Below are 11,479 nucleotides of genomic sequence, written 5' to 3'. Positions count from 1 at the left end.
TGCCATGGAAACTTCTCCACAAGAAAAACAGTTCTCTTGTGGCTTCAATTCTCACAGGTAACAGCTGCCTGGGAACCTGCATTTGTCAAGTCCCTCCCACATCATACAGTCTTCCTACTGGCTGCATTAAGGGCCACATAAGCTCACGAGGTACCATTTTAAAGATTAATGGTTCAAAAGGAAAGGTTCTCTTCATCGGCCTCTGAGATAATTTTTATCTCCAGGAACAGAGGTCTTCTTCTCCTCTTCCTAGGAGGAGATCTTCACCTTCATTCTCATTTTTTTTCTCTCTCTTCAAGCTTCTCATAAGATCACAGCTACTCCAACATTTACCCAATTCAATACAAATGCCTTTGCTCTTATCTGCAATGTAAACACCCTTCCTCTCCCCATGCAGGTTTTCCATGACCTAAAGGAATATTCTAATATATTACAGTCCATCACCATGGCCTTACAAAAGAATTTCAGCCTAAGACCAGGCATTTTCTCATTCTCCTTCCATCTAGGACTCAACTCCTCCTTCACAATATGATGTCTTCATATTGTCTCTCGCATACATGTTTTCGCTCTGTCCTTTTCTCTCACTTAAGAGATGATTAGTGCTTTGCAAGTTTCATCTGTGCAAGGAAGGAGTTAATCTCTCTCCCAGGGCCTGCAGAGGGTCGCGATGGTCCTTCTCCTCACGATCTCTCACTGCGCTGGAACAGTCTCTCAGCCGGATAACTCGGCAGCGGCAGCTGGAGCAGTCTGCAGTACGGAGGCGATGCTGGGGCTGGGCCAGGATCTCGGGGGCTCTGACTGCAGTAAATTCTGGCTGCGGGGTCAGTCTGCACGGCTGCACAGCTGCCCCCGGTGCGGGGAAAAGCAGCTGGCACCTTAGCAGCAGTATGCCCACTGCTGGAGCTGCTCCCCAGTTCCTCTGCCCGGCAGCCACGGGGGCCCATCCCGGCCCCGCCAGGCCTCGCAGGCAGCGATGGGGGCTTAGGGAGGATGTTAAAAGCCACCGGGACCCGATCCCCGGGACGGGGCTTCTCTCCTCGCCCGCCCTGCCCGGGAGCCGCCCGGCCCGGGGGCAGCAGCGGCACAGCGGAGACAAGCCCGCCGCCGCCCAGTTGCCTCTTCCCGGGAAGGAAGGAAAGGGAGCTTTTCTCGGCGTTTCCCGATTTTTAACCCGTGTATTCACAGAGGTGTGTCCAGCTTTCTGATGGCCTAACAAGATGTCAATATTCAAAACCAGTCACTGATTGGTTTTGCCACAGCTTTTCTTAGAAAAATCACTTCCATGGGTAATTCCTCCCCTCGCCAAATGTCAAGCAATGGAAAACCAGCACAGTATGCCACTCACTAATCAGGGGATGATTCTGCCCTACACTGAATCCAGAGGAAATCTTCAGCATGCTGAAATAAGTGGGATTTTTACTATTAGCTTCAGTAGGGTCTGGATTGCACTTCGCAAGGACTTTGATTTTCTCCTGTACTCTGTCACAGAGGTCCCCAACCCTTAGATCAAGGATTGAAGTTCTTTAATATTTCCTGCAACATCTGTCTTTTTCTTAGATCTGATAACTTATATTAGGTAATGACAGCTTTCTTGTTCACTATAGAAATTCCATCCTTCCTTTGCCACTCTAAGCTCCAAGTAACACACCTGGCTTGATGGATCATTGCCTTGGGCCATAACTTATAATTGGAGAAGATAAAGCAAACCTGAGGTGAATCTGTCAGGGTAACCTAGGTCATAGAGACCTTACCAATTCTTATAGGGCATCTTTCTTGATAATGCAGCTTCTCTACTACATGGAAAAGTACCCCATCTATTTGGTCTTAAAATTTGAGAGGAAGCATCATCCAAAATAATTATAATGAGCCTTTCAACACAAATTTCCATACAATTTCCAACACATCTAATTTTTCACTAGCACAAGAGTGCATGTAATGTATTTAGAATACACTTACCAGGGACTGAGACAGCTGAGGCATGATCCAATGGCTGGACAATTAGCACTGCTGTTGTAGACATCTCACCCACGGCTTCTGTATAAATACTTACTGTACTGTAGAATGCAAAATTTGACAAAATATAGAAGAGAACTGAATAGTGTCTGTTATAATGCTTATCCTTATACAATCTCAGAAAGGGGTAATCCAGAGTTTTCTTCAAGAGTTTGAGGGTAAATCAGATATATAGGTTTAAATATCAACTGCCAAACTTTTGCCGGTGAACCACAGCTTAGTTATAGCAATTATTTTTTCTTGTTGCAAATATGAAAACATCTGCTATTGAATGTTTGAGTCCTGGTGTGTTTATATTCCAGATGCTGTGAGAGTGGTAATTGTCTCTTGATTTAAGATTTTGGTGCAAAACAAGACTATTAAATGCAAAATTGCTAGACATAGTAAAAACAGGAGAAAACAGGCACCAGTGGTTTTGCTAGTAACATTTTCCCAGTGAGTGATAAAAAAAGAGAGCACCTTAGCTAGTGTTTTTCCAGTAAACAGAGCCCACTGCTGTCCAATGCACTCTGGCTTTGCACTCCAGAAAGGGCAGGGATACATCTCCAGCAGCAGTATAAATTGTGGCATTCATGATACCTCCATCTCAACATAGTCATGTATTCAGAGGGAGAAGTCCATCACATTTCTCCTCCCATAACATCTCTCCTCCCATCAAATTTCTCCTCACTCAGATGTCCTTGAGGAGTAGGCTTTGACTATTTTTTTCAGAAAAGGGAAGCTTCAACTATACCTTAACAGAAACAATTCAGTTTCAGTGATGAAGGGATATGGGATAAAGATGCCACAAATAACATGTTTTTAAAACCAAAACTTAACTAAAACAATGAAACTTGTGCTTACAGATGTCAATTTTACTATGGGAGGTGGGGGGGTGGGGGTGTCTTTCAACAGCTCCCAAGGCTATGTGTTCACATGTGGGTTGATGTGAAGATTTCCAATGCAGATAGATCTGAACAAGCTGATCTTCATTCCTTGATTACCACAAATGGGATGCCCCTAAAAGGTCTATGACTACATCTAAGATAATCATCTTTGGCTGTCCTTTTAATCATCTGAGGAGAGAAACAGACCCATAGAAGACAGAATTTCTGTCTTTGATAGACATCTCAAAACAGTCTGGGTGAGTCATGGCCAAATGGTGCCTGGGTCTTGCTGGGCTGATTTTGAAGGAACGTAGGGAGTAAGTAGGACAAATACAAATATTTATGCTATAGATTTCCAAAATTAAACTTTTCTAAGGATTAAACTTTTCAGGATTAGACTTTCCTACTTCTGTTTTTTTAAAAAGAGTGTGTTTAATATATTTAATTTCTACTTAATTTCCAAAACCAAATGCTTTGTCTTCTAGATCAGCACAACTTTTGTTAAAACTTCCTTTCAGGAATAACTGGCTCCATCCACAAAAGATCAAAGCTGTTGTGGGGTTCAGCACTGTGATAACTCAAGGCTGGCTCCTAAAAGGGTGCTGAGCACCAAACGAGGTGCCTGTGCATCTTTCCCATTGCATGTTCTGTCAACCAGAAACCAACCAGAGTTATTTACACATGGGTGGAAGACATGAAGCTGTCTGTATGAGACACAGCCAGCCACCAGCAGAATAGGGATGGGGGATGAGCGGCTGCTGTGCATCCTGCCCAGCTCATTACCCAGACAGCCATTTGTTCCTGGACCTGCAATAACCAAACCGAGAGCAGACAGAACTTGATACTACTTAACCATTGTCCAATTTTTAATTAAGCTTTGTTGCTAAAATTCCCATTTTATCTTTGGAAGCTGTTACTTCTGTAACTTGTGGAGTAGCAGAACATCTAACCCAGCATCATCCTTATCTGGGGAAATAACTTACCCATAGCACATATGTATCTCAAGCATCAGGGCATGTGGGGTGCAGTCGTGATTACGGCCCAGACCAGCTTCTCATGGGAATTCCCCATCTATCCATGACTCAGGAAACTGTTTCAGCTCCTCAAGGCCATCAGGCCCTGCCCCTCCTGGTCATGGAGCTTGCTGGTTGGGATACCTGCCCGTGGGCCAATAAACCAGGCTGGCCTTGGTCTGTCCCCATCCTCAGGAAGGTGCCCAGGGCTGGGGCTTCCTGGCTCTCTGGATATGTATGCCAGCTGGTGGATGGGGTCCGCCGCTTGGGACCCAGAGAGCCACAGCCACCCCAAAGGATGTCTCGCTAGAAACAGCTCCTTGGGGGGTCAGGGCGTCCCTCAGCTGGCAGAGGGGCTTCTCAGCATTGGGCAGAGCAGTGATTTTTCAGCTCAGTGATTTCAGCTTTCAGTGATTTCAGCTCAGTGCTCTTAGCTCATGCCCTTGTGAGTTAGCCCCTCTTTTAGCCGGCCGTGGTGAGAGAGAGAGAGAGGTCTCGTATGGAATTTCCGCAGGAGGTACTTTATTGAGAGGGTACCAGCGAAAGGGATCCAGGGACGAGGAACCTCTGCCGACCAGAGGAAACTCAGGGGGTTTTATGGGACACCAGGGTGGGAGGAAAAGGGTACAGAACCAATCAATTGTAACAGATCTACATAAAATCCCGAGGGGGCTTGTGGGTCTCCAGCCAGGTCGCCGTGGCTAGGAGGTTTGTCTTTGTCTTAGGTGATCTGGCTGAAGTTGCGAAATTCTTCTTTGACTCCTCAGCTTGGCTCCCTCCAGGGCAGAGCAGCCGGGGCTCCGCCCACCCCCACAGATATGGGGTGGGGAGTGGACCTGTTGGAATGAACCCAGAGGAGGCCACAAAGATGATGAAGTCCTGAAACATCTTTCCTATGAGGAAAGACTGAGAGAGTTGAGGCCATTCAGCCTGGAGAAGACTCCTGAGAGACCTTATACCACCTTCCAGTACCGAAATGGGGCCCCACAAGAGAACGGTAGAGGGACTTTTTACAAGAACATGTAGTGACAGGACAAGGGGAAATGACTTCAAGCTGAAAAAGGTTAGATTTAGATTAGATGTTAGGAAGAAATTCTTTACTATGAATGTGGTGGAGCACTGGAACAGGTTGCCCAGAGAAACTGGATACCTCAAGCCGGATAGGACTTTAAGCAATGTGGTCCAGTAAAAGATATCATTGCCCATGGAACGAGGATTGGATTAGAAGATCTTTAAAGCCCTTCCAACCACAAACCTTTTATGATTTCATGATTGTTATGAGCTACCAGGTATTGCCTGCTGACCTGGGGGTCCCTAGGGTGACACAGCCTCTATGGCGTGCAAGAAGATGAAGAAGTGCACATTTATGTGAAAATCAAAAACAATTCTGCAAGTGCAAACTTATAATGATATTTTCTTTACTGGGCACATAACCAGGTTATCAGGGATATTCTCTGTCTCATGTTCTCTGCTGCTGACACCTTGCTAAATAATAGAATCAGTCTTCCTCTTTTATTAGATTCTTCTGTGAGTATACTGTAATTGTGCAGCTGATAGAGGAGCCTTAGCTTTTACTTGATATCTTACTTTTCAGACAAATCAACTACAAAAAATTATCACACGAGTGATTGTGGGTAACAGCATCAAGTGTGAATTTCAGGCCCATGTGTTAAGGTCAATGTGACCCATGTATTAAAACCTACTCAGGGAGAAAATAAAGCTGAATATCTGCAGTTTCCTCAGTTCACTGGCTGTTTATGTGTATCTCAGGAAGGCTTTCTGACACAGCACTGTAAAGCAGCCAATCTGTAGCTTCATTTTACCAGTCCCAAGAGAGAGCTGCAATAAACAGTAAAGCAGAAATGAGATCTGTTCCTGGAAATCAGCTCAGCTTGAGGCAATTGAAACTTATAACAGAATCAACCATGACTGGTTGAAAGCACTCAATTTTTTGTTTTTCTCAATTTCCACAATTGTTGTTTATGATGCACATCTAATCGGGAAGGTCCAGGTTATATTAAGGAGGTGGCATATGTTTCACTGTCAAAGCCTCTTTCCAGAAATGAGTCACTGAACACAGCACCAGCCACTCTGGGGGGTGCAGGACTGAGGAAGGCCCTGACCTCACAGAAGCCTGTCAATGCTTCCCCCAGCACAGCTAGATGATATTAGAGAAAGGCGGTGATCTTGGCTCACCAGGAAGAATATCTATTAGGAAAACACATCTTGTCCAAGGACTACAGGGACAAAGAACCATGACACACACCAGCCAGGCTGCTGGATTCAACAGGCATTCTTCAGATTTCAGAAAATAAAAGTAAGCTGACCTTCTATCAGGTTTGAGGAGTACAGAGCTCTGGAGACACTTGTGTCCTTGTCAGAGCTGTAGAATAGAAAATAATGAAGCCACGTGCCCAGTACTTGATTGAAAATGTCTCGATGACCCACAACCCCCCTTTCTCTATCTTGGTCCCTGTAATTGTGACACTGACATGAACTGGCTATTGAAAAGATAAAGTCTTAGTGAGGATTGGACAGAGACCTGCTACCACTGGGAAATGGATTCTGTATAACTATCAAATGCCTTGATTTAGGTCCACATTTTCAATGCTAAATTTGATGGCCAGTCCTTGGATTAACAAAAGTTCTGTGATTTCTGGTTACAAAGCTTTGTACTGCATGTAATGACCTGCTGATTTCATTTGCAAAGGTTTGAAAGGTAGAAATGAGCCTGAGAAATAAGTACCTCTCAGGAAATCATTTTGGGAGCTACTGTTATTACCAGCTACTGTTATTACCAGTGATCATCCAAGAGAAAAAAAAAAGTATTTAGCAAATAAATAGCGCTTCAGAGTTGGACTTCAGCAATGGCCTAATTTCCTGGAAATATTTCAGAACAGTTACTTCATAAAACAGTTGCATTTAAGATTTCATTGCTTGTGTAACTTCAGGATACTTTTAGAGAAAAGTGGTTTTTGTTCTGTATTCCCAGAAGCAGCAGAGAAGGGTCACCATGACATTGCAGCCATTTCTGTCCTCTGTCAAGCAGCCTGGTTGTATCTGTGCTGCTAAAATGAAAGAGGACCAGGCCATGGGGTGCAGAAAGTGGCTCATGATTATCCTTCCTGCTGAATTATTTAATGTGATTTGGTCTGTACTAGCTGATTCTCCCCCAAAACAGCATTTGAGGCCAACTGAACCACTCAAATGGGCCAGGGACTGTTTCCAGGAAGACAGCTGTTTTTGTGGGGCTTGCTGGCTGGATGTGAACTGACCTACACCCCATTGCCTCTGGGACTGCAAAATGAGGCCTGTCCAGTTTTATTTACTGGTACAATCATTGGTTATTTGCTCTTTCCCAGGAATTCCTAGACTTGATTTACTTTATCCACATGCCCATATCTGTTATGAAACTCCCTAGCATGCATTAAGGATGGACAACAGTCCATTAGGGACAAACAAGAGTCCAAAGAGTCAGAGCTCAGGGCCAAAGAAATGTTCCAGTTTTAGGAGTATAAATTAAACATGACATAGTGTTTCAGTCATCTGCGATGTTTAAAAGGGGCTGGGAAATTTTAAGATAGCAAGACGTCTTCTCAGTACTGACCAGCTATACTCCCTATGTGTCTTCAAACTCTTTTAAGTAAAAACTGCATGGCACAAAATGTGATGGTATTTGATGATAATCACCTCATATCCTTGGTTTTGTTTGCTAGGGAATAATTTCTTAATAAATACATGTGAAATCCTGAGTTATTGCATTAGCATCTGTGAACACACGGTTGTTTTGTCTGTGAAATCCCTCTGAGAGTTATTCTGCCAACATTTGTTGTGCAATGCTTTTATTTGCTGTGTAACAGGGTGAGACCAGCAGTGAGTTTTCCCGTAAATGTGAATTTTTTCTTGGCTGACACAGCATGCAGAGCCCTGCTAAAAACATCTGGGTAGTGGCTGCATTCCGTACTAGCCTGATGGGTGTGCCTGGAGGATGAGTGCAGGTATGTGTGCACTCAGGTGAAAAACTACACATTTACTGGAGGGACTGGAAAGGCTTTAGCACTGGCCAACAACCATACAGGGCTCAGTGTCTTGGCTTAATTTTTATCCTTATATGTCCTATCATTCTAAAATCAATGAGACCTTGAGTACAGCAGCAAAACAGCATAAGCAGTCAGTCCTTGTTAGTCCTTAGAGTTGTGGCTGGCACTGCTGGCCTCAGGTTTCTATTTGTGCCACCTCTTAACAGCCTTAAACATGGCTGAAGTCTCAAAGAACTGCGTGGTATTCATATTCATCTCTTCCAACCTCCTCAGTGTTTATTGGCCAGCTAGTGTATTTCCCAAGTGCAGCTACAGGTCTCCAGATCAGGCTGTCTTGTGTCTAGACAGCTTAATGGGCAGAAAGAGTTGGCATAAGTAGCCTAAAACCATCTTTGGGATTCACAGGGATCCAGTTGTCTGAAAACGAGACTTCATTGGTGAGTTTCCATAAAATCTGGTAGAAGAAACAATGCAGAGAGAGAAAAAGAATACAAGTCCAATCATTCTGTAGATAATGTTCCTAAACTTTCCCTCTGAGAGACACAATACCTCTTCCTCTTCCTACGACCAGTGTTTGAAGAACCAGGAGAAGTTTGGTTGATCTTGGTGGGAGCTTCACATACCGAGAAAGAAAATATCCAGTATTTGTGCTCTGGGAACAATGGCCTATAGTGAAATAAAGATGACAATCCTGTTATCAGGTCTGTATCAATATGTATGTGTTCTTGGAGATGATGTAAATAAATTCATTCTCAGTCAAGAAATGCTAGCTTTGGCATCTTTTTCTATTTGGAGAGGATTTGCAGCAGCCTTTGCTTCTACATGTGCCTGGACTAATTGCACAAGTAGAATGCTATAACCAGCTTCATGCACATCCCAGTACTTACACAGCTCTCCTCATCATAAGATTTGGTAACAGGCATAATAGTTCCCAAAATAAAAGAACATTCCTTGTGTTGGTTGGTTGTTGGGATCAATAATGTCTGTAGTATGAGCAAGTTCGGCTGTCAACACAAATTGCATAATTATTCAGAAAGTGTGTAATACAATCACTTTAAAAGTCTCAATGTAATTGAAGTCAACAGTAAGTTATAAAACCATGGCTTTGCTTTAGCAAAAGCTACTGATCTAGTCTTGTTAAACTATCATTGTCCAGAAGTACTGCTGGCAGCTGTTTGCCACTACTTATCTCTTGCTGCCGTTTATTTTGCATATTTACACAATACAGTTCTTAGAGACTGCATAATAAAAATCATTTTAGAGGAGTACTAAATTGAGTTGATTGTTTTCTCTTGCATGCTGTGGCATGGAACTCTGCTCACTGGCCCCTGACCACAAGAAGTGAAAACAGCTACCTAAGGAACACATGCAGGAGAGCAGGTCCCAGAGACTGAGCTCTGAGCAATTAGCATGTTTCCTGAGTTAAGCCGGAAGATCCAATGTGCCAACAGCATCCTTCCGCCGGTCAGAAACAACGCCTTTATGTTTTGTAGTAAAGAGAGAAAGAATCAATAGCAGTTTATATTCCTGTGCCCCCGTCATACACAGTAATGGCTCTGCTGTTACTTACAGTGGCAGCTCATCACAGTGAGGAATGTGGCAGAGCCACAGTACAGTGGAAATGGAGCTGATCTGCAATAGCATTATGAATGCGGTGATGCAGTGGCTTTAGGTGGTAGCAAGACCAGGGCAGGAGGTTATTGAATAAGATTCTATTTGGGCTATAGAGAGAATGAACTAAGAAGAGAGGCAACAGGTCTCAGACTGAAAGCAATTGGCAAAATCATCAGGTGTAAAGAAATAGTGAGCGTGTTTTGTCAGGTTATGACTGGCAAGTGAGGGGAAACAAGTTAAGCCCTGCAAGAAGAGATTGAAGAGTGGAAGTACATTGGCCAAAGCTGTCTAGAGGAGACATTAAGAGAACAGAGAGAAAAGAGATGTCTCAATGATGGGGAAAACTATATCTTGTAAATGTTATTTTTGACAGCTTCTTCATGTTTTCAAGTTATGTTCTACCTCAAAACATTTTTCTTGCAATTAATGGTGTTTTGCTTTTGGCAGGCCACTAAACTGCTCATCTATTTTCACCTAGGAGCGTCTTGCCCAGGGCTGCAAATCAAGGAGTGCTTTGGGAATCACAAGCATTCTGCTTCATGTGGCTCTCATTCTGTAAGGCAAAGGATGCCTATGGGTGTCTGGCGCTTAGCTCAAGGAGCCATGAGAACCACACTGGGGAAATACAGTCTCCAGTGAAAAAGAGATTTCCAAAGGATACCTCACTCTACTAGTGCTACCATTAGTACTTCAACAACAGCAGGTTGGTGGACATAATTTGCTGTCATTCAGTTAGTCTCCAGATATACACTGGTCCCAAATCTTGTCTATGCAGGTGGACTCCCATCTGGCAGGAATTTGGGAAGTTTCTCCCATGTCATTGTAAAGGCAGACAAATTTTCTATCACTCTTCAGATGTTAATTTTCTGCTCCCAGATTAGGAAAGAATGTATCAGAAGAGTTTTATTCCTTCTTAGGTTTCTATTAGCTTTTTGGCTGTTCTGGCTGGAGACATTCCACATCTTATGCTTAACCTGGGGGCACTACTGCTCTGTGATAGCCCTGATTTATCCTTCCCACCTTCACTTCTAGGGCATTTCCTTCTTTTTCCAGCTTGTCATTGTTCACAAAGGGAGCCTGTCATATGGTTATTTGAGCAGAAGTCAAGATTTGTGGTCCCATCAGTAGTATATATGAACCTGTAGTTTATCTTTTAAAAACATATAATGCATTATTTGATCTGAAACGTATGGATTCTTCATTATCTTTCATGAAAATAGGCAAGTGGAGAGAGGAAGATCTCTCCTATGTCTGCCCCAAGGGAACAGACACAACACAGACTTACTTCCTATCACTCTGATTATCTACACCAAAAATAAATTCCTAGAAAACAAGGTTTTAATAGTGCTACTGCTCAGCAGACCCCTTTTTTGCAAGGAAGCAACAAAGGCTGAATTTCATCCCACATGCTGATGTTTACCAGATAGTGTTAACTAGGAGGCATTTTTTCAGCATTCCTGTTTTATAGAGGTCCTTCCATTTGATCATAGATGTTCTTGTACTGACTGCTCTGTATCAGGCAAGCCTTTTTACTGAGCAGCTCATGATATCTTCCAAGTCACTGGCCTCAGATGATCTTAGCAGTGTGGATAACAAGCTTACCCTACACAGATCTGTTTAGCTTACCTTCATTTGAGTTAAATTTGATCTGCCACAGCTGTCCAAAGTTCAGGTCATCTAATATCAAACTCCTCCCAAGTATTCTGATACATGGTCATAGTCCAAATGCATGGACTATGCATGGTCATAGTCCAAATGCATGGTCATTTAATTCAGGTAAAACAAAGCTCAACCCAGAACAACCACTCTCTGTGAGGTAATTTTGCTAATCTTATTGATTCCATGGAACCATGGTCTCCCTGTTGTTCCCCTCATGTGACACTCATTCATCTGATTTTGCTTTCTTACCGAGAAAAAATGTCCTGCATTTATT

This window comes from Sylvia atricapilla, chromosome Z (assembly GCF_009819655.1).
Source record: "Sylvia atricapilla isolate bSylAtr1 chromosome Z, bSylAtr1.pri, whole genome shotgun sequence".
Taxonomy (NCBI): Eukaryota; Metazoa; Chordata; class Aves; order Passeriformes; family Sylviidae; genus Sylvia; species Sylvia atricapilla.
This window is presented reverse-complemented; position numbering follows the sequence as displayed.